This window comes from Papio anubis, chromosome 1, assembly GCF_008728515.1.
Source record: "Papio anubis isolate 15944 chromosome 1, Panubis1.0, whole genome shotgun sequence".
NCBI lineage: Eukaryota > Metazoa > Chordata > Mammalia > Primates > Cercopithecidae > Papio > Papio anubis.
Window position 1 is genome coordinate 22,514,317 of NC_044976.1, and position 21,140 is coordinate 22,535,456.

General features: G+C 47.0%; 1 long non-coding RNA gene across 2 annotated transcripts; it reads right to left on the bottom strand.

Moving 5' to 3' along the window:
• Positions 1-10,813: 10,813 nt before the first annotated feature.
• Positions 10,814-19,856, bottom strand: LOC108585577. Of its 2 annotated transcripts, none has more exons than XR_002521621.2 (3): positions 18,904-19,856; positions 14,246-17,396; positions 10,814-12,926 (listed from the first exon to the last, which is right to left on the bottom strand). It is a non-coding gene; the product is annotated as an uncharacterized LOC108585577 (long non-coding RNA). The 2 variants fall into 2 exon arrangements; XR_002521622.2 differs by lacking the exon at positions 10,814-12,926 and having other exon boundaries at positions 13,379-14,388; positions 16,672-17,396.
• Between the last annotated feature and the right edge of the window lie 1,284 nt (positions 19,857-21,140).

Below are 21,140 nucleotides of genomic sequence, written 5' to 3' on the forward strand. Positions count from 1 at the left end.
CAGCTACTTGGGAGGCTGAGACATGAGAATCGCTTGACCCCGGGAGGCGGAGGTTGCAGCGAGGTGACATTGCACCACTGCACTCCAGCCTGGCGACGGAGCAAGACTCCATCTCAAAAAGACAAAAAAGAATATATGTTTTCTAGAGTAAGAGCTAACATCTATAGTCATTTTTAGGCATTATTTCAACCCTGTAACAGATACTCGTTTTTAAAAAATTGTTTAATAAACTCTTAACTATCATAGGTGCTCTTTAAATTTTTTTTTTGTGGGGAGGCCAAGGCAGGCGGATCACCTGAGGTCAGGAGTTCAAGACCAGCCTGGCCAACATGGTGAAACCCCGTCTCTACTACAAATATAAAAATTAGCTGGTGTGGTGGTCCGTGCTTGTAGTCCAGCTACTCGGGAGGCTGAGGCAGGAGAATCCCTCGAACCCGGGAGGCGGAGGTTGCATTGAGGTGAGATCATACCACTTCACTCCAGCCTAAGTGACAGAGTAAGACTCTGTCTCCAAAAAAAATAAATAGCCAGGCGCGGTGGCTCACACCTGTAATCCCAGCACTTCTGGAGGCTGAGGTGGGCCGATCACCTGAGGTCGGGAGTTTGAGACCAGCCTGACCAACATGGTGAAATCCCGTCTCTACTAAAATACAAAAATTAGCCGGGCATAGTGGCGGGCGCTTGTAATCTCAGCTACTTGGGAGGCTGAGGCGGGAGAATCGCTTAAAACCAGGAGGCAGAGGTTGCAGTGAGCTGAGATCACGCCACTGTACTCCAGCCTGGGCAACAAGAGTGAGACTCCGTCTCTAAATAAATAAATAAATAAATAAATAAATAAATAAATAAATATTGTTTTTAGAGACAGGTCTCACTGTTGCCCAGGCTGGAGTACAGCGGCTGTTTGGAGGTGTGACCATAGCGCACTACACCCTTAAAGTCCTAGGATCAAGTGTTTCTCCTGCCTCAGCCTCTCAAGTAGCTGAGACCACCAGTGTGGACCCAGCCTCATAGGTGCTCTTTTCATTCTCATTTTACAGTTGAGAAAGTTGAGGCTCTCCGAGTGTAAGAGACTAGCCCACATGTTATAGCTGGGATTGAAGTTTGGCTCTGAGAGCCTGTGTGGTTAACTTGGATGTAATTGCTTTCCTATAGGCAAAGAAAACCATACAGGAGAATAATGGTGGTTCTCTTGGGATGGCGAATTATGAATACTTAATTTTTTCTTCATTATAATTATCTGCATTTTCATTGATTTTTTTTCCTCTCAATAAGCATTGGTTGTTTTTGTAATCAGGAGAAAAAAAGTTATTTCAAATAACATTGGCCTGTTGAACTCAGAAATCACAAAAATGAAAAGCTTGAAATATAAGAGAGTTTATCCTTGGCAAGTCCTCCACCTGCCAGAGGGTTGTTTCAGATGGAGGACAGAAAACCCTAATGTCTGGTCTTCAGAACTCCAATGGAGGACCCTCATCCCCAGCCAGCCCTCAAGCCAAATCCCAAAGGGCAAGTTTCCAACTGGCAGGTCCCTGTCTTCCCATGAGCCCTGAATTCCATAGCCCAGTCTTCGCTAGCAATTCAAAGCTGGGCACCCAGAGCTCAGTGGCCCCATTCATCATGTGGGAAGCCTTCCCACCACCTCATTTGAGAGTGAGTTAGGCAGGAAAGCCCAAAGCAGGTGGCAAAGATTATTTAAAAACAAAGATTTTTTTTTTTCTCCAAATTAGCTAGGGATCCCTAGAGTCACTACCCACCAGGAAATTAACCCCTTTTTGTACTCACAGGGCTGACTGGCTATTGTGATAGCTGTTCATTATGAAACTGTCCATCACAACTGCTGTTAGAGAACTACCTGCTGGGTTTCTACCACCTGAGGAAAGGAAGGCGTGGGGAGAAGGCCAAAATACTGTTGTGGGGGGTGTGGAGGTGTAAGGGAAGACACGGAGGAGGGATACAGGTGGTTGTAATCATAGTAAAAGCAGCAAAATGTTAGTAAACTACAACGAATGTTTCCTGAGTACTTACACATGCTGGGGGGTTTATATGCATTATTTCATTGACTCTTCCCTTAAAACCCCATGAGGTAGGCACTGTTATTACACCAGTTTTGCAAGTGAGAGAGCAGTCAGGCTGAGTAAGGTTAAATAACTTGTTCAAGGTTATACAGCTGCTAAATGGAGCAGTTAGGATCATAAACTCAAGTCCTCCTCTTGCTAACCACCCACCTGGAGGCCTGGGGAGCCCCCAGAGAGCCTCTTCTCAGGGCGTGCTTCATATACACACTTTACACACATTTTCAATTTCAAGACTTGCTGTTTTCAAGTCTCTTGGCCAGAAAGATCTCACAAGGTTTTTGTTTTGTTTTGTTTTGTTTTTCCTAGATTTATGTGATGCCACTTTGGAGGTACTCAAGCTTGATGGCTTTGAGATCTGCCTGTCCTGGGTTTGTATCCTATTTCCAGCACTATACGTTGTTGTATTTCGGGCCTCAGTATTACCAATGTAAATTAGAGACTGAAAATTAAACATACATGTCCTTAATCACATAGTAACCATAAAGTTTGGAAACACACTTATTTTGCCTGTCTTTTAATGTAATCGAGTTATACCATTCACATTTGTTATGCATATTTTCCTCTTTTCAGATACAGAGTAGCTCATGAGATAGATCTGAACTCATGGGAGATATATATATATTTTTTTATATTATAAAATTAAATATGTGTGTAAAGAACTTAGCATGCAGCCTGGCACATAATAGGTGCTTAATACATGAAAACTACTGTTATTTGTTGCTTTTAACTCAATCTCACAAATGTTTGTTGAGTGTCTGTGTGAAGGCCCTAGAGGCAAGCTCTTATGTAGTGGGGAAGGCAAACAGACACATACATAAATTATTCTCAAAGAAGGCAGTCTATGTTAAGCGAAGTGCTGCCAGTATAGACAAAGTGCACTGAGAGAATAAGGGACAAAGTAGTGAATTCTTGCCAGGGAGATCTGGGTGCTAAGATTTTTATTTTTAGATTAAATTGACAATATAGAGAAATGTAGATCTTCAGTGTACAATTCAATGAATTTTGGCAAATGTATTCACCCATGAAACTACCACTGGAATGAAGATCAAGAACATTGACATACCCTAAAAATCCCTTCTAATCAATCCTCACTCCCCAAAGGCAACCACAGTTCTGTTTTTTCCCCACAATAGTTTTGCCTGTTCTTAACCTTCATACAAATGGAATCATTCAGAATGTCCCCTTCTTGTGTCTGGCTTCTTTCATTTAACATGGGTGATAAGGTTTGAGCTGAGCCTGAATAAGCAGCCATGGAGGCAGGGGAGAAAATATGAGGTATAGGGAATAGCTTGAGAAAGAAAAGGAGACAGATAAAAGTGAATTGGGGACTGGTGTGACTACAGAAAGGGGTACCCAATGGGGAAGAGAAAGAAGGATGGAAAGCTAGGTTGGAGCTTTGTTTTGCAGAGTTTTCAATGCCAGGACAAAGGCATGTAGACTTTGTCCTGAAGGCAACAGGGAGCCAGCCAGGGAACAGAAGAGTGGACTGATGAGATCTGGGTTTTGAGAAGATGTGTATGTGGCCACAGCAGGTAGATACAATGAAGTTCAGGAAGTCTGGAGGCCTGGAGACCAGTTATTTGATTGTTTATTAGTTCATCCATTCATTCACGATGTCTGCCAACTTTGTGATCAATAGTCTGCTCGTTCATTCATTCACTCAAAAAGTATTTATCTGGTACTGAACTCTAGATTTTGGTTTCTGGCCATTACATCTCTGGCTTTATCCATTGACTAGGAAACAAGTAAGTTTGCTAAACCGTTTCTGCTGGTTCTTCCTTTTTTAAAAAATTGAGATGGGATCTTACTGTGTTGCCCAAGCTGGTCTTGAATTCCTGGGCTCAAGCAATCCTCCTTCCTTGGTCTACCAAAGTGCTAGGATTACAGGCGTGGGTCACTGCACCCAGCCTCTGCTGGTTGCATCAAATTCTCTCCCCACCCCAAAATTCTGGGAAATCTTTTTTCTAGTAGTGGGCTCATCAAATCCTGCTAAGAAAATCTTCATTCCCATTGGGTATGTCTTTTCTAAAAACCCAATTGGGCAGGTATCACCTTAGATTATTTTATATGTGAGATAATAAGTAAATAGCCCAGAGAAACAGGAAGAGTTTAAATAAATGAAGGCAAGGTCAACTCTATGCCTTCTTGGAGGGCTGGGGACAGTGTTTCCCAAAGTGTGTTCCACAGTGGATCACTGGTTCTGCAGGTTGTTATAGGATTCAGTGGGGATGGAGGAAATGAAATCATGGCCATCTCAGTTTGGGAAATACTGGGTTAAAAAACAAACAAAGTAGGTTTCCTGACTGCAGGACTTTTCAGAGGCTTGATGACTATGCCTTGTTCATTTCTAAGAAGAGGCGTGAATCTTTTCTGCCTGGAACATCTCAGGCATTCCTGTATTTCTCAGAATGCATTTGTGAGATTCGCTGACATGACTTGAGAGAAATCAAAGCAGTTCAGATCCAGGAGAGTTATGGAGCAAAATGTCCATAAGGCTGGGCCAGAGTAGGGAAGAGCCCAGAGCAGTGAAGAAGAGGGAGCTCCTTCCACAGGAAGGCACAGGAAAAGGAGAAGGAAGTGTGCTTGAGCCTTGCCTCGCAGTTGCATGGAAGCAGGAAGAGGAAAGAAACTTCCCAGCGGGAAAAGGAACTGGTGCAGGGCTGAACTGGGACCATGGAAACCCATCTGTATTGCAGAATTCCTATGGAGGAAACTTTATCTTCAAAGTGGCTGCAGCTGGAGCCTATATTTGCTGGGCAGGAGAAAAAGGAGGAAAAAGTACATGGCTACTGGCCATGGGATGTGACAAGGACAGGGAAGCAGTGTGCTCCTTCGTGATCCCCACCCCTAGAACTGGCCTCTTTCCCACAGGCAGAGAAGTGAAGAGCGCTGAGTTCTGTCTTCTCATTGTATGGCACACTCACCTCCCTCATTGTGCTTCGGTTCCCCCAACCATCAAAGGATGAAAAGGTAGGCCTTCCAGAAAAAGAGTCTGAACCTTCCAAAGGCGGCAGGCAGATCTGTGCCTCTTCATAGCTGGCAGAGCTTCACCAATAGGCTTCAGACAGGTTTGCACACAAAGTCACCGCGGTAGCTGAGGTGCTGAAGTAACAGGGGATCTGGGTGCAAATACCAGCTCCACCACTTACCTTGAGCCAGTCACTTTACCTCTCTGGGCTTTTCATGTTTCAGGTTTTTTCACCTGAAACACTTGGGCACCAGGACCTTAGTAAAAGGTACTTATGTTTGTTAGTAACATCACTAAACTCCTCTAAAGCCCATTGTCTCTGTAAAGGGAAATTTGTTACATTTAGATGGTTAAGAGACTTTGTACTATAAGGGGCAAAAACTGGTAGAACGAGTTGAAACTGATTGTGTTTTATTTTCTGTAAATCCCACCCGTGTCATCCCCCTCAGGGTTCAAGCAGGGCTTAAGAATAACTCGGTGGAGACTCTTGTGAGTAAGGGGGATGCTGAATGCCTCCTCCATTCCCAGCATTGGTCTCCTGCTGGGTGTGACTCAGACTGCGTGGTGGGCCAGGAAGCAGGGGGTGGGGGTGTCAGAGGTCACTAGGCCCCAAAAAAGAAAATGTTCTATTTCCCAGGTGGGGCCTGTTTTACAACAGATGGGGACATCCCCAGGCTCTAGGGACAACATCCCTCCCTCACCATAAACTAATCCATTCTGGTCAAGTGGAGGATGATTCTTGCCCAAGGCACCAAAAAGCAGAATCCCTCAGGTCTGATGTTTGAGGTCAGCTGGTTTTCTCAGGCCTGCTCCCTTTGTGATGCAGGCTTCGCTTTTTAGCCTTACACCTTCCCTGAGGCCTCCTTGGGGCTCCAGAAAGCTTTCTGCGGTCTTGCAAACAGTTCATTCACCCCATCTGCTCGAGAAGGTCCTGCCTAGAAACTGCAGGATGGGGTGACTTTTGAAGATGGTGTCAAGGCCCTGGGGTTTATGAAATGTTATCTTGGCTGATAAAGGCATCTGCTGTTATTTTTTCCTTTGTTTTCTTTTTTTGTCACCTTCAAAGTCACAGATCTCAGACAGTTAGAAAGGACCTGAGTGACCTTCAAACTCAAACCATTCATTTCGCAGTTGAAGAAACTGGCTCAGAGAAGGAAGATGACTTGCCTGAGGTCACACAGCCAGCAAGCAGCAGAGCTGGAACTCAAACCTTGATCTCTTGCCCCTCGGTCCTGTGCTGTCTCTCCTGCTGCATAATATTGATAATTGCTATGGAGCATTTACTGTGTGCCAGGCAATATATTAAGTGCTTTATATGCATTCAATCCTTAAAACCATCCTATGAAATAAATACTACTACTAATCCCATTTATAGCTTTTTTTTTTTTTTTTTTTTTTTTTTGAGACAGAGTGTTCTGCCACCCAGGCTGGAGTGCAGTGGCACGATCTCGGCTCACTGCAACCTCCATCCCCCAAGTTCAAGGGATTATCCTGCCTCAGCCTCCTGAGTAGCTGGGATTACAGGCATGTGCCACCATGCCTGGCTAAGTTTTGTATTTTTAGTAGAGATAGGGTTTCACCATGTTGCCCAAGCTGGTCTCAAACTCCTGACCTCAGGTGATCCGCCCACCTCAGCCTCCCAAAGTGCTGGGATTACAAGCATGAGCCACCATGCCCAGCCTTAATCCCATTTATAGATGAGGAAACAGACTCAGAGAAACAAGTTATGAAGCTTAGGGTCACGGCTAACAAAACGCTGAGCCAGGTTTCAAACCAGATCAGTCTCAAAACCCAGAGCTTGTAATCACTAACACTAATCTAAGGCATAAGACTTCTCTTTGAGGGGCTTAACTTTCAACACCCCAAACCACCTCACAGGTTTCAGGGAACCCATAAGGACTGGAGAGAGAAAGAGGGTGAAACAAAAGGCTCCCAAACGGGTCCCATTCTGATGGGGCTATCCCAAGTTGTCACTTTAGTCCAAGAGCAGCCAAATGAAACACTGTGACCCTACGCTGGGTAATCAGTCAATTCAGAGGCCCCTGGTAGTTTTGAAATATGGCCAAACAGGCAAAGCCATAGGTTAGAGAGTCAAGCCACTGTCACCTGCCTATCAAGACTCATCTTCTTAGAGGTTTCTCCAGCGCCCATCAGTGGGTAATACTGAGGATGTCTGCACATGACCCAGGAGGTGCAAATGACTGAGCTCATTGTGAAAGGAGACAGGGCTGCAGGTGAAGTATGCATATTCATAGAGTATTGGCAAGGCATGAATCAGATTTCTAAGGAGACTGGGCAGAGAGCAGCAGTCATGCTCTCATCCTCTGAGGCAGGGGAACCTGATGACTAACCCCCATCATCAGGCACATTTGCCTTGGGCTGAGTGCCCCAGGTGGCAGAAGCAAAGAAAGAGACAAGGACCCGTTTCACTGGGGTGGCAATAGATGCCCATCCCTAATGATAAAAGACAATGGCTGACGCTTATCAGGTCTTAACTATACACCAGAGTGGTACTGAATGTTTTGCATGTGTTACCTTATTTGCAAAAACCTCACAATGGTGAAATTATGCCTACTTTACAGATGAAGAAACTGAGGCTCAGAGAGCTCAAAGGACTTGCCCAAGGTCACACAAGTAGTAAAGGGTTGAGAGCCAGGATACAGACTCACGTAGACTGGCTCTAAAATCCAAGCTAGATGTGCTCCACCTTCTGTGTATGTGTGTGTGAGGGCAGGTAGTCGGCAGTAGAGACTTCTGCATCACCTGAAGGGTGAAATTAGAGAAGTCTAATGGACTCCTCCAACACAAGAGATTTTATGAAACTTGACAACAAAACAATGTTTCCAAACATCTAGTTGCAAGCCAAGGAAAAGTTTTCAAGTAGAAGGGTTTCATCAAGGTTCCCCCACTGGGCTTGTGTACAGGAATATACCTTATTCATTTATCTCCCCAGACTGTGGCATAGCTGCTTGAACTGAGCGCGTCCTCACCAAGTTACCTGAATGACTGCTGAAGCAACATAATGTAGCAGTTCGGCTTTGGAGCCAAACAGTCTGGGTTGAGATCCCAGCTTGGGTCCTCTGGCGCTGCATGACCTGATCAAGTTTCATAGCTTCTTTAAGTCTCAGCTTTTGCATCTATAAAATAGAGGTGGGCACTCGTAAGGACCGAGTGAAACAGGACAGGTAAAGTATACAGACCCAGGCAGAGAGTTAAGTGCTCGAAAGATGAGAGCTGCTATTATAATTGGTGATGATTAAATAACTCTCCATACTCATTGAATGGATAAATGAATAACGCATGCGCCTAGCAATGTGACAGCATGTCCTGAGCACTGGCTGAAAGGGTGAGCAGGGGCAAGTGAGGGGTGGGGAGATTGATGGTGACTTCTGAGCAGTTACCGTCCTGAGGGAAGAGCCAGAGGGGCCTGATCTTGACGTAAGATATGGTTCTTAGGCCCCTGCAGGCCACAGTTTCTAAGTCCTTCCTCTTCTCCACTGCTGGACCATAGGGCCCCAAACTGATGGCCTTGAAAAATTCCCTAGCAGGCCAGCGGTGGATTCAGAAAACCCCTCACCTGAATGTTCAAGGCCCAAGGTTGAGCACTTAACCTCTGACCACATGGCCTCTGCCTTCCTAGGGGGGATACAGGGCCCAGAAAGGCCTCAGCAAAACTCTCCCTCTCCCTACCCTCTCCAGTGATATCAGATCGAAACAAACACCAATGGCAGCCTTTGAAGGAACACTCCTAAGAAACAGGACGGGTTAGGACCTTATGGATTAGTTGTGCCTATCTGAACCTCTCTAAGCAGAGCAGGTCCCGCCCTGCCCTGCCCCACCTCACCCCACCCCACCCTAACCTAGGAAGGCAGCACTGACCCTAGCCACCTACTCACTCCATTCAGCACTGGGGCACCAAGACCCTCTGTCCAAGCCAGACCTTGGCCAATTTTCCTCTGTAGCATTTCAAGGAAATCCTCATCTTAACCCTCCAGGCCCCAGTTTGACCCCTGAAGAGAGGAGGAAATACATTTTCAGTGTTGGTTGCCGTGGGGGTAGTGGGGAGAAATAGTTGTTCTCCACGATGCTGTCTTTTATTTGGAAGTGGGCAGTGTCTTGTTTAATGGCCTCTTTTAAGACAGACCCAGCATAGTGGTTGGGTTGCTGGGGCCTGAGGCACAGGTGAGGGCTCACCTGTGGCCAAGGCAGCTGGGTTCTGTTCTTTCCAACAGGCCCTTTCCTTCCAGGACTGAGGCTGCATTCTCCCCGGCTCCCCTCTCCCTGGCTGCCTCCTATCTGGCTAGTTCCTGGCAACAGAGGAAGAATCTCAAGACAGCACTCTGGCTGCTGCTTCTTTCTCTGCCTGAGCAGAGGATAAGCCTTCTCTGATTTGTTACTTTTAAATAAAGTTTCTTTTTCCTATTAACAGAAGAAATAATGTCCACAGAAACAAAAATAAAGCAAAAAATCACCACTGACCCCAATATCCATAATGCTCCCTGGGGTGAATTATTGTTTTCTCTATTCATATAAATGGATGTTTAAAAGAGGAATGGACTAATTTACTAAAAGTAGAGTAAACGGAAGACTTAAAAGTAGGGAATCAGACCCAGATTCAAGACTTAGCTCAGAAAACTCCCTGAAAATAACCTTAGTAAGTTTCACTCCTGGGCCTCATTTTCCAAATAAAGATAATAGTACTTACATCATAAGGTGGTTGTGAGAATAATATGAGGTCAAACACTAAGCCCAGTGCCTGGAACATCATAAGGACACATAATTGCTAACAACTGTACTGAAAGCACAGTAAATAACTTCCATGGTACTCAGGAAGCCTCCGTAGCATCCTTTTAAACTGTAGCGGGGCATGCAGCTACATTCAGGTATCTTAATTTACTTCACTGAATCTCCTCTGAAGGGTATTTTTATTAATTCTAATTTTTCAGGATTATAAACAATGCTCTGACGCATATCCTTGTAGGTAACTCTTTGCACACAAAGATTATTTGCTCAGACAAAATTCCTATGAGTGAAATTGCTAGATCAAAGGATGAGCTAAACTTGAAAGCCAAAGCTTGGACGGGCTCACTCTCCTTCCAGCAAGGAGCACGCTTGTTTTCCCTTGCCAATACTGTGATTAGCATTTTCTTTCATCTTTATCAACTGGATAAATGAAAAAAAAAAATAACTGCTTGTTTGCTTTCAGAGACTTCTATTTTTAGGAAGAGCTTTCAGGGTGACTTTAGACTCCATGATTCCTCATGTCCAAGAAAGCTCCAGGAAGGAATGTAGGTGGTGTTATTGGAAGAACTGTGATAACAATCTAAAGTACAGAATATAAAAGGGCCTGAGAGCTGCCCTTTTCATGTCCTGCTGCTCTGCAGGCACAACTTCCAGGTCCATCCATGCCTTCAAAGAAGGGCCATATTCTCATGGCCTGGTGCAGTGGCTCATGACTGTAATTCCAGCACTTTGTGAGGCCGAGGCGGGCGGATCACCTGAGGTTGGAAGTTTGAGACCAGCCTGACCAACACGGAGAAACCCCGTCTCTACAAAAAATACAAAATTATTGGGCGTGGCGGCACATGCCTGTAATCCCAGCTACTAGGGAGACTCAGGCAGGAGAATTGCTTGAACCTGGGAGGCGGAGGTTGTGGTGAGCCAAGATCACATCATTATACTCCAGCCTGGACAACGAGAACGAAACTGTGTCTCAAAAAAAAAAAAAAAAAAGGGTCATATTCTCTATGTAGGGTGTGTGACCTATCCCTCTGCTTAAGAACATTATAATGAAGCTTTTACTTTAAATGTTGAACGTTCAAATGAAATGCTACAGAATATTGTAATGAGCTTTGAGTGAGTGCCCAGGACAGCACTTCTGTGATCCCTTAGGACCCATAATTATATCTAGGGTGATGCTTTGTCCGAAAAGTCAAGGGTCAATCCAAAGTTCTACATGTAACCAGGGGCACTCTCTCTGAACCTGTCTGTCTAACAAATGGGGCCAACCATGCACTCTTGTCCCCTCCTCCGGGGGCAGCTGTATGGATCAGAGGAGACGAAGCACAGGAAAACACTTTGAAAAGAGCTCTGCATCTAGCAGAGACTGTTTCTAAGGGAGGTTGAGGGCTGAATGCTGTGAAGTTAGCTGTGCACTGTGGCTGGAAATGGCAAGTGGCTGAGAGGCCTTTTTTCTAAGCTGGTTGCTCCCTATAACACCAGCTATCTTTTATTGGGTACCTATTTGCCATAGATTTTATGTCAATATCTCATTTAATTTAATCCCCAGGCTGACTCCACTGAAGTATGATGGGAAATTACTTACAGACATGAAGTCATGGGTGCAAAGAGAAGGCACTGGTGCATGATAAGAGGGAGCAGAGGAATTCAAACTTTGGAGGTCTTCCCTTGGGTAGTGGTGGGGGGTGGGGTAGAAGGAAATACTTAATTTGCCAAAAATGTCAGTAATGTGTGAGATTATATTCATTCATCCGTTTTTCATTTATTCAACAAACATTTATTGAACACCTATTATGTTGAGACACAGGACAAGTGCTATGTGAGATTTATTTTTCCTTGTATGGTTTCTGCCCTCCAGAAGCTTACAAATCCTATCTGCCTTGCAGATACTATCAACCAACCTATCTGCTTTTCTTCCCTCCCTCCCTCCCGTCTCCCTTCTATTTATCTATCCTAGACCTTGTTCCAGAAAGGGAGTAGGAAGCTTGAAAGGACTATTTCCACAACTTTGGGATCAGGCCAACTTTGGTTTGATTTCATCTGTCACTAAGGGGACAGCCAGGTGACCTTAGATGTTATATCACCGCTTTGGGACTGTTAACGTCTTCTGTAAAACAGGGATACTTATGGCGGCTACTTCGAGGCCTCTTGAATTACATGATATATATGTCAAGCACTAGAATAGTGCCTGACACATACTGTGGACACTGTTATCTAATCCTCACAGCAATCATTTCACTGAGGACAAACTGAGGTAGAAGGAAGCGAAGTTGCTTGTCCAAGGCCTCAGGCAGTCACCCTCAGAGCTGACGTTCTTTAGTAACTTGGCCAACCATGTGACCCCATTTTACAGCTGGAATGGGATAGAGCATCTACAGCTAGCATTACAACGTTAAGTGCTCAATAAATGATAGTAATTTTAATTGGAAAATCAGAATGGCATCAGATAGCTAAGCTCACTGCTGAGAGCCTGCAAGCCAGACAGCCCCCTGTCTCCACTCCTGTGCCTCCTGGGGATCTCTGGGCAAGGACTCAGTCTTCACTCTCTTCATCCCTGCCCTTGCCCCAGGAAGGATGGGGACACAATGGTCATTTGTCAATGGGAAATTATTTTGGTTTAATGACATTTAAACTGGGGCTTTGTATAGAATTTCTAATTACAAAAGCAATGCAAGTTCAACATAGCCCATTTGGGGGAAGACAGGGAAAATACTGAAATCCTAGTATTTCAGTGCCCACAGAGAAGCACTGTTGACATATGGGTATATGTTCTTTCAATACTTGAATATAGGTCAACAGATTTGCATTAAGAATTCTGGATAATTAGAAAGCATTCAAGTGTTAGAAAAGGACGGCTGTCAGCAGGGTCCTCGTGTTCGGCAGCGCGTGTCCCGTCTGGTAAACGGTGCCGTCGTTGTTCAGTACATCACTTTCACAGGCACACAGAGGAGCCCTGGCTCTCAGGGCTCACTTACAGTGGCCCTAACTTTTACTGCTCCCCAGCGTGCCACGGAGAAGTGTCATACTCTTTGGGAACAGCGGCTTCTGGACAGGCATGATCGTGGAAATGAGGGGAGGGATGAAGGACTGTGCAATCCTCCAAGAGGGCAGATCATAACGTCTGGAGAAAGAACATCAGTAATCTAGAAAAGCAAATCAAGATGATTTTGATAGGGAACTCCCCCCTCATAGTGATTCACTAATCTGGTCTTACAGAGAGGGAAATTGAGGCTCTGAGAGGAGACAATTTACTCAGTCACACAGTAAGTGGCCAGAGGCCAGGCAGAACTTGAGCCCAGGGCACTCCCTAACTTAGTCCAGTCCTGCAAGAATGGAATCAGAAAGATGTGGGTTCAAATCTCAATTCTTTAACTTACTAGCTTTTGTTGTTGTTTTTTTCTTTTAAAGAAGCTCACTGTTTGCCCAGGCTGAGTGCAGTGGCGCAATTTTGGTTCACTGCAACCTCCGTCTCTCAGGTTCAAGCAATCCTCCTGCCTCAGCCTCCCAAGTAGCTGGGGTTACAGGTATATACCACCATGCCCGGCTAATTTGTTTTCTTAGTAGAGACAGGGTTTCACCATGTTGGCCGGGCTGGTCTCAAACTCCTGATCTCAAGTGATCTGCCTGCCTCCTAAAGTGCTGGGATTACTGGCATGAGCCACCGCACCCAGCTAACTTTTGACTTCCAACAAATCATTTAACCTCTGAGTCTCAGTTTCTTCACTTGTGAAATAAGGTTAACACCGTCCTCATTAGATTTAAATGAGAATTAAATAAGAAAAAGAAAAAGGCTTTTCTAACAAGTATTGAGTGCTAGATGCCAGGTACAGATAATGTGCTTCACACGCATTATCTCATTTACTCCTCACAATAACCCCATAAGGGGGGAATACAGTTTTTATATACACTTTACAGGTGAGGAAACAGGCTCAAAGAGCTATAGCCACTTGCCTGACATCATGTAGCTAGTAGGTGGTTGGGCTGAGATTTGAAAGGAGGCCTGTGAGTCTCAGAACAATACTATCTTATCACATAGGTAAGTCTTAGCACAGTGCTTGCAAAATACAAACGCTAACTAAACAGCAGCCCTCATTATTTACTGTCGTTATTGTGGATATAATTATTATGTTACATGTAATTGGCTGGTCTCTGTTTATGTTTTTTTAAACTTTTTTTTTGTTGTTTTGTTTTTGGAATAGCTGTTCTGTTTTAAAGCTCCTCTGCAGAGGAACCAAGAGCTGTGCTGATCCATGAAGGGGAAGTAGGTGCCAGCCTCGTTTAGCCCCACGGGAGCAGGAAGGGGGCAGCAGCAAAGCATGGGGGGCATCTCTTTAAAGGCCTGGCATCTCTGGGTTGTTGGGATGAAGGCCTGGAACAGCACTTGTACCTCCTGCCCAGGAGGTGTAACTCCTATTGAGGGGTCTGGTGACCTTACAAACTGGCTCATGGCATCCCTGCCTACCTAGCCCAGACCACCGGTCCTTCTATCCCATCCAGGATACTTCTGTGGCCTTCCTGTGTGTGGAGACATAGAAGCCCTCTGCCCTGTGATTTGGGTCTCTGCTGATCTCTGAAGATGGGCACAGGTGACGAAAGAGGCAAGACCTAGAGGCAGAGGGAGAGGACCCATTTTTAAAAGCCTAGCGAGCACAGACACGCCACCTGGAATCCCAGCCTCCCCTAAGCCCAGCCAGCATGAGTCACCCACAGCCCTTCACCTGTGGGTTGCAACACGGCTGACAGAAACTCCACAGCCTTCCAAGAGGTGGGCAGACAGGTACATACAGAGGAGTGTGCCATCCTTTGGACTGCAATAAGTTTTGCAGTTACAGTTGGCACCCAATAGCCCTTTGGCCACCAATAACCTCTGTGAAGCGGTTGTGTACCCAGGCTCCGCTCTTGGATTAAATCCCAGCTCTAGCTCTACCACTGCCTAGCTCTGCAGCTTGAGTAGTTTACTTCAGTATTCTGTACTGCAGTTTCCTCATCTATAAAATGGAGATATCAAAAGTGTCTTTCTCCCAGGGTTGCTGTAAGGATTAGGTGAGACAATGCATGCAAAGGCTTGGCACAATGCCCAGCCCGGTGCCTGTGGTATATGAAGCACCTACTAGGTGCTAGACACTGGAGATTCCACAGTGAGCAAAACAAAGTCTTTGCTCTTATGGAGTTTACATTCCAGAGGAAGGGAAGAAAGACAATAAACAATTAGAAAAATATCATAGGTCATATTACATTATATCATAAGTCAAAAGGGCTCTGCAGAGAACAAACAGTAGTGTGAGCCAGAGTGACTGAATGTCTACTTTATTAACAAGGGTGACTGAAGAGAGCTGTTCTGAGGAGGTGGCTTTATTAGCAATTATTTACTATTATTTATTAGGGTCCCCTGGGCTTCCCCCAACACAGCCTCCAGCGAGAAACCAACCTCCGAGAGTTCTCAAACCCAGTACCCCCTCTCCACAGCCCTGACCCCACCCCAAGAGGGCTCCTTTGAATTCCCACTTTACCCTGAAAAACCTCCATAAATTGGCAGGAGTAGCTGAAACCTCATTTGCCGTTCCCAGAGAAGAGAGAGAGAGGAGTGGGCCAAGTTGAGGTTCCCAGGAAGATAGAGCAAAGAGAGAATTTGCCAAAAGGGGAAGGGTGGGGGAGGGGAGAACTGAAAGAGAGAGGGAAACAAAGATGCCAAGATCTCTGGCTTAGATTTAATTTCAAACTAATCCTGGAAGAAGCTCTTTAAAAAGCTCTAACATTCTCCTGTTTGTGTTTGTGGATATTCTGGGGTTTACCAAGCTTGTTCTTCATAGAAGACAGCTCACAGCAATTACTCCACAATTACTTCATCTATCAGGCATTGAATTTCTCCCAAGTTCCCCATACAGAACGAAGCACTTGGCACCTGTGAAATGACCAGCTGGCTGAGGCTTCGGAGGCGCCTTCAACTTTTCTATCCCTTCTGTGCTAAGCAGAGGTATGTGGCTTGCCCACACCCCCTTCACACCCAATAAAAGCCTGGTCCCCTTTACTCCCCCACCCCCTGCCACCAACACACATCCCCCCCAGATAAACTCTTGTTTAACTCTTGTAAACTCCTCTAGAACAGTAACCCTGTTTTTCTGGCCTCAGTTTCTCCAGAACCCAGAGTAGGGTCTGGCACACAACAGGTGCTCAATGGATGTCTGCTGAATTGAGGCCACTGACTTCAGCCCAAGGGGCAGCCAGACTTGGAGTGAGATGACCGCAGATTGGATCTGGGCTGGGACCTCGCTAGCTGTGCCCTTGGGCAAGGCGCTTTGCCTCTCTGGCCTCTGTGGCCTCCGTTTCCTCCCTCATCTGTAAAATGTGTGTTGAAGAGGAAGGGGGAAGCGATAATAAATCTATCACAGTGGGTTACTCTAAGAACCAAAATAAGTCACTTGAGTAACTGTAAAAGATTATTCATAAGTATTATCTTAAAGGGGAAACCGAAAAAAAGGGAACTTATACAAAGATCTACCTGGGAAAAGTTGCTCTCTCCTTTGAGAATTCCCCAGTGGTACAGAAGGAGGGGGCAAAGAAATGTGCGGGTGGGGATGTTTCTGGGTATCTGGGACCACTAGAAACAGGAATCAAGTTTTCCTTTAAGCCAGGTTATCTGTTTGTCCCTGTACTTTTCCTCTAGTTATCTTGCTTCTTTCCAACATTTTTTTCTCCATCCCTCCTCCCTCATCTCCACCCCCCACCCCCTCACCAAGGAAGGAATTGGCCAGCTCCACCCAGCCAGTCCCCCATAGCTCCGCCCTCCTCGGCGGGCTAAGAGTTAACAGCTGCACCTGTTGAGGTATACCTCCAGTCGCGGGCACCTGTACCTGTAGCCAATCAGCGCCAGCGCTGCTGGGAACCTACTTGTCAGCAAAATCTCGACACCCAAACCTCAACATAAATCAAACACTTCCCTGGGCAGAGAATGTCTGTGTCAGGCAAGAATTAGAGACAAGCGGTCAGCAGAACCTCAGTGCTGATCGTCGGAGCCTGGGAGCAGGAAGATGTCGAATGAACTTGAGTGAGTAAACATCGGTGGATACCTGCCGCTCTCGGGGCGTGGAGGCTGGATGGGGTTTCCTGGAGGGGGAAGAGCGGGGAGGCCGGCACCGGGATTCACAGAGCAATTTGTAAGGGTAAATGAATGGGCTGACAATCTTACTTTGGCGTGTCAAGGCAAGCCCCAGTCTCAAGCTAGAGGTGAGTGTTTCCCTGGGAAAATAGTTTTTCTCATTCTCTTTGCTGAGCAGTTTCGAGCCAGGCAGGGAAACACAAGACTGAAACTGTGAAGGTTTCTGGCACCACTTTTTGATCCTCTGAAGAGGCCTTGGAAATCAGACAATCCCAGTCCCATCGAGGCTTTCTATCTTCTTGCCAAAAGGAACTTCTTTGAGGTAGTTCTAAGAGCTGTCTTAGGCAGAGTTGAGTTTCTCTAAAGGGACTGGTTTAGTGGGCTGGAACAGTCCCAAGTGGGAAGGTTACAGTGTGGTGGTTAAGCATGTGTACTCTCTGTAGTGGGCTTGACCTAAGTTCAAATCCAGGCTCTGTCCCTGGGTGATCTCAATTTTTCTGGGCTTCATTTTCCTCATCTGGAAAACAGGTACAAGAATGCTTTGTAGAATTCTTGAAAGAGTTAAGTGTGATAAATGCTGTAAAATGCTTAGCGTAAAGCTATGGTCTAAAGATGCGTTCAGTAAAATGTGGTTCATCTTATTCAGAGGCAGTTCTAAGGCTGGGGAAGCTGAGAAGGGATTTTTGATAGGTCACCTCTGTGGGCTGGCAGGATGCATGTGCTTTCCTGCCCACATCTGAGATTTAAGATCCTGACTGACTTATGCTCATCTTCACCATGGTGTCCTTCTTGGGGTCCAGACCTTAGAGAAGGTAGGATGAGGCTGGGATCTGGACTGCTTTAGATTGGGTTCAGGTTGCTGGCAGGAGAAGCTGGAACCCTTTAAACATAGGCTCTCCTTTTCCTGCCACCCACAGAGGTGAGTGGGCAGAGGCAAGGATTGTACCATCTTTTTCCTAACTGCTCCTCAACAGACTGTTTTAAGAACTTGAAGATCTGTGGGCAGAGCAGTGCCAGGTTCTGATTGCAGACAGGATTCTATGTTCTAGCTAGCCCTTCAGCTCTTCATGTTCACAGCACAATCACTTAGTTTAACAGGCACATTTCTTTCGAATGAATTTCCCGGGGTTGACAATGTATTGACAATTGGACCACAATGAGAATAAGAGCAGGAGCATTGGTGCTGACACCTGGGTTCAAGTCCCAGCTCCAGCACTTACAGCTGTGTGATGTTGAGCAAGTCACTTATTCCTCACCTGTAAATTGTGGCCAACAGTAGTATCCACCTCATGGGGTTGTTAGGGGATTTGACAACTTTAGAATAGTGATTGCTTTTAAGGCTGGTGGAGAACATGCTAGTAACACCATTGTTCCTTCATGTAGAAATAACCAATCAATGAGCATTCCCGAACCTCTTATTTTTCCATACTTTGAACACACAAAAAAATCTTTGAGATGTGTCTCCATCCCACTTAAATTTGCTGGCTAAAACTGCGGAGGCTACAGAATCTATTCATTGTTGTACGTTAGGGGGTATGTGTTCTGAAGCTGGGTTACTTGAACAGAAAGGTTTCCTGCTTTTCTCCTCCCTAATGGTTTGGATTTGAAGTCAGATCCGCTGACAGTTGAGGCTTCTCAGCAGTTTGGGGTGGGGTGAGGGAAAGCCAGTTGCCTGCTGAGTAATTGCAGGCGGACTCCAAGCCACCATTTGAGATTACAATGGCAGAGCCTGGGGGCTCGGCTGCCCCTACTGATAAGGGGAGGACACCCGGTGCTTGGCTTGCAAGTTCTGAGCTGCTGTTGCTGCTGCGGCCTCGGCATTCTCCTAAAAAGTGCCAAGAGGACTGGCCATAGCTTACAGCTTGGGCCCTCACGGAATGGCCAACTCTGGCCAGGCCTTGATATAGTGGAAAAAGTGAGGCTTGCCTGTCACTCTAAATTCTGCCACTTACCAACAGCAGGATCCTGGTGAATTTGTTTGTCCTCCCTGACTCTCAGTCTGCTCATTTGTCTGTAACACCTACCTGGCAGGAACAACTGTGAGCTCCCCAGTGTGGACCGGGAGCTCCATCCGCGCCCGCCCGGTGGGCAGGCCCCGGGTATAAGGCGGCACTTCGAAGGCTGGCCCCTGAGAAGCATGGAGGCCCCGGCGGTGTAGTTAGAAACCAGCTGGCGGTGGTTGGCGGGTGCTGAGCGCCGGGCCTTTCATGTGGTCGCAGCGCTCTGGGTGCCTGGAGCCCGCAGCCCTGGGCAGCCCCGGGCTACGGCAGGGCGCAAAGGATCCTGGGCTGCGGCCGAGGGCGCCGGAAGTCGCTGCCGACCGCCCGGGTATCGCGGGAAAACAGCTAGAGCCCGCGAGGTGGGTGCCGTCGGGTTTTCCTGAAGGTGCGTCGGGGCCCCGGGGAATTGGAGCCGCTGGCGACCTCGCTGGAGCGCCTGCCATCCCCCGGCCCTCCAGGCAGGCCCCGTTGACAGCCCAGTAGAGTTTCGCCGCAAAGGGGCTTGGCACACAGTAGGTCTAAGGCACCGAGGCCGGAACGTCCCCCGCAGCCTCGCTCCGTGCTCTCTGGGCCCCACCGCCGCCGCCTGGAGTCTCCCCCCAGCCTCGCAGAGGCGCGACTCGGATGGGGGATGGGGCCGAGAAGCGTCGCAGTCCTGACCGCGGCCGCCGCCGCCGGTCTATCTGATCTCCAGGAGCGCCGGCTCCAGACTGCCTGGAGCGCTGAAAGAGTTAACCAGGAACGCCTCCCCGCTGTGGTTTTGTGGTCGAAACCATGATTGCCAGGAGCAAATTTTTGTCGTGCACGAGGTGTGTTATTAAAAGTCGGAGCTACGCTGCTGCTGAATGAAAAGTTAAAAGCCCTCTTTGAGTTCGGGCTATAAAACTGGCGGACTGGGCCGAGAGGCTTAAGCCAACCCTAACGGCGGCGGCCCGGGCTGCGCGGGGGTCCTGCGGCTCCACCAGCTGCTGGGAGCGGACAGGCGCCCGGACCCAGGCCAGGGGCAGGCCGCGCAGTCCCAGCAGTGAGTGGCCGCAGCCAGGCGGTCGGCAGAGCTCCCACTGAACCACCGGAGGAGTGAAGAGGGGCAACAGGGCTGAAACCCAAATGGGATCATCCAGCTTTCTCTTACGTTAGAACAAAAATGACAGCCAACATTTATGGAGCGCTGACTCCGCATCTGACATTGTGTCGAGTCCTTGATAAATACACGCTCTTCTTTAACCCTCCCAACGAACTAATGAGGGATGGGAGTGTAAATGCAGTTTTGCCGAAGAGGGGACCCAGACTTGGTTCAGGCTTGCCCAAGGTTTCACGGAAGCACTGGGATTATAACCGCGTCTTAGCCGAGCAGCCATAAACCACCCTGCTTCCTCTGTGCTTAGACTCTGAAAAGAAGGCAGAGAAATACGCCAAACTGTTAAGAGTGGTTATTTCTGAGCAGAAGAATGTGGATGAATTCCATTCTTCGTATTTTTCTGTAGGTTCCACATTTTATGTATTTGTTGTATTTTACAAACCTATGTTACCTTTGGAATTGTTAGGGGGAAGAGGGAGTCATTATTTTGAAAGAGAACACCTAGAACAGTGTTCTCAAACTGTGGCCCGTGGGCCATCATCATCATCATCATCACCACCACCTGGGAACTAGTTAAAAATACAAATTCTCAGCCCCACCCTAGACCTACTGAATCAGAAACTAGGGGTACGGCTCAGCGTTATGTGTTTTCACAGGCCCTCCAGGTGATTCTGATGCGTGTCCAAGTTGTAAAACTGTTGGCCTGGGAGACCAGGCAGAGGACTGGGAAGCAGGAGGTTCCCAAATCCACTACTGACCTGCAGTGTTGTTGCTGAGTCAGCAGGCTGAGAGCTTAGTTCTAAGATCACACCTGTGTTTAAAGCCCAGGTCTCGCCACCTGATTAAGTGTTTTGACAGCTCCTTTAACCTGCTTTCGTGTACAGCAAACGATGATAAAAAATAGCCACCTCAAGCCGGGCTACAGTGGCTCGCCTGTAATCCCAGGACTTAGGAGCGACGGGTTGATCGCCTGGGTGGTCAGGAGATCGACCATCCTGGCCAACATGGTGAAACCCCTGCCTCTGTTTTAAGAAAATAATGCACCATAGTCACATGCAGGTGGCTTCTGGTAGTCCCAGCCACTCGGGAGGCTGAGGCAGGAGAATGGGCGGAACCTGGGAGGCGGAGCTGCAGAATGAGATCCGCCACAGCACTCCAGCCTGCTGCAGAGGAGCCGGTAGAC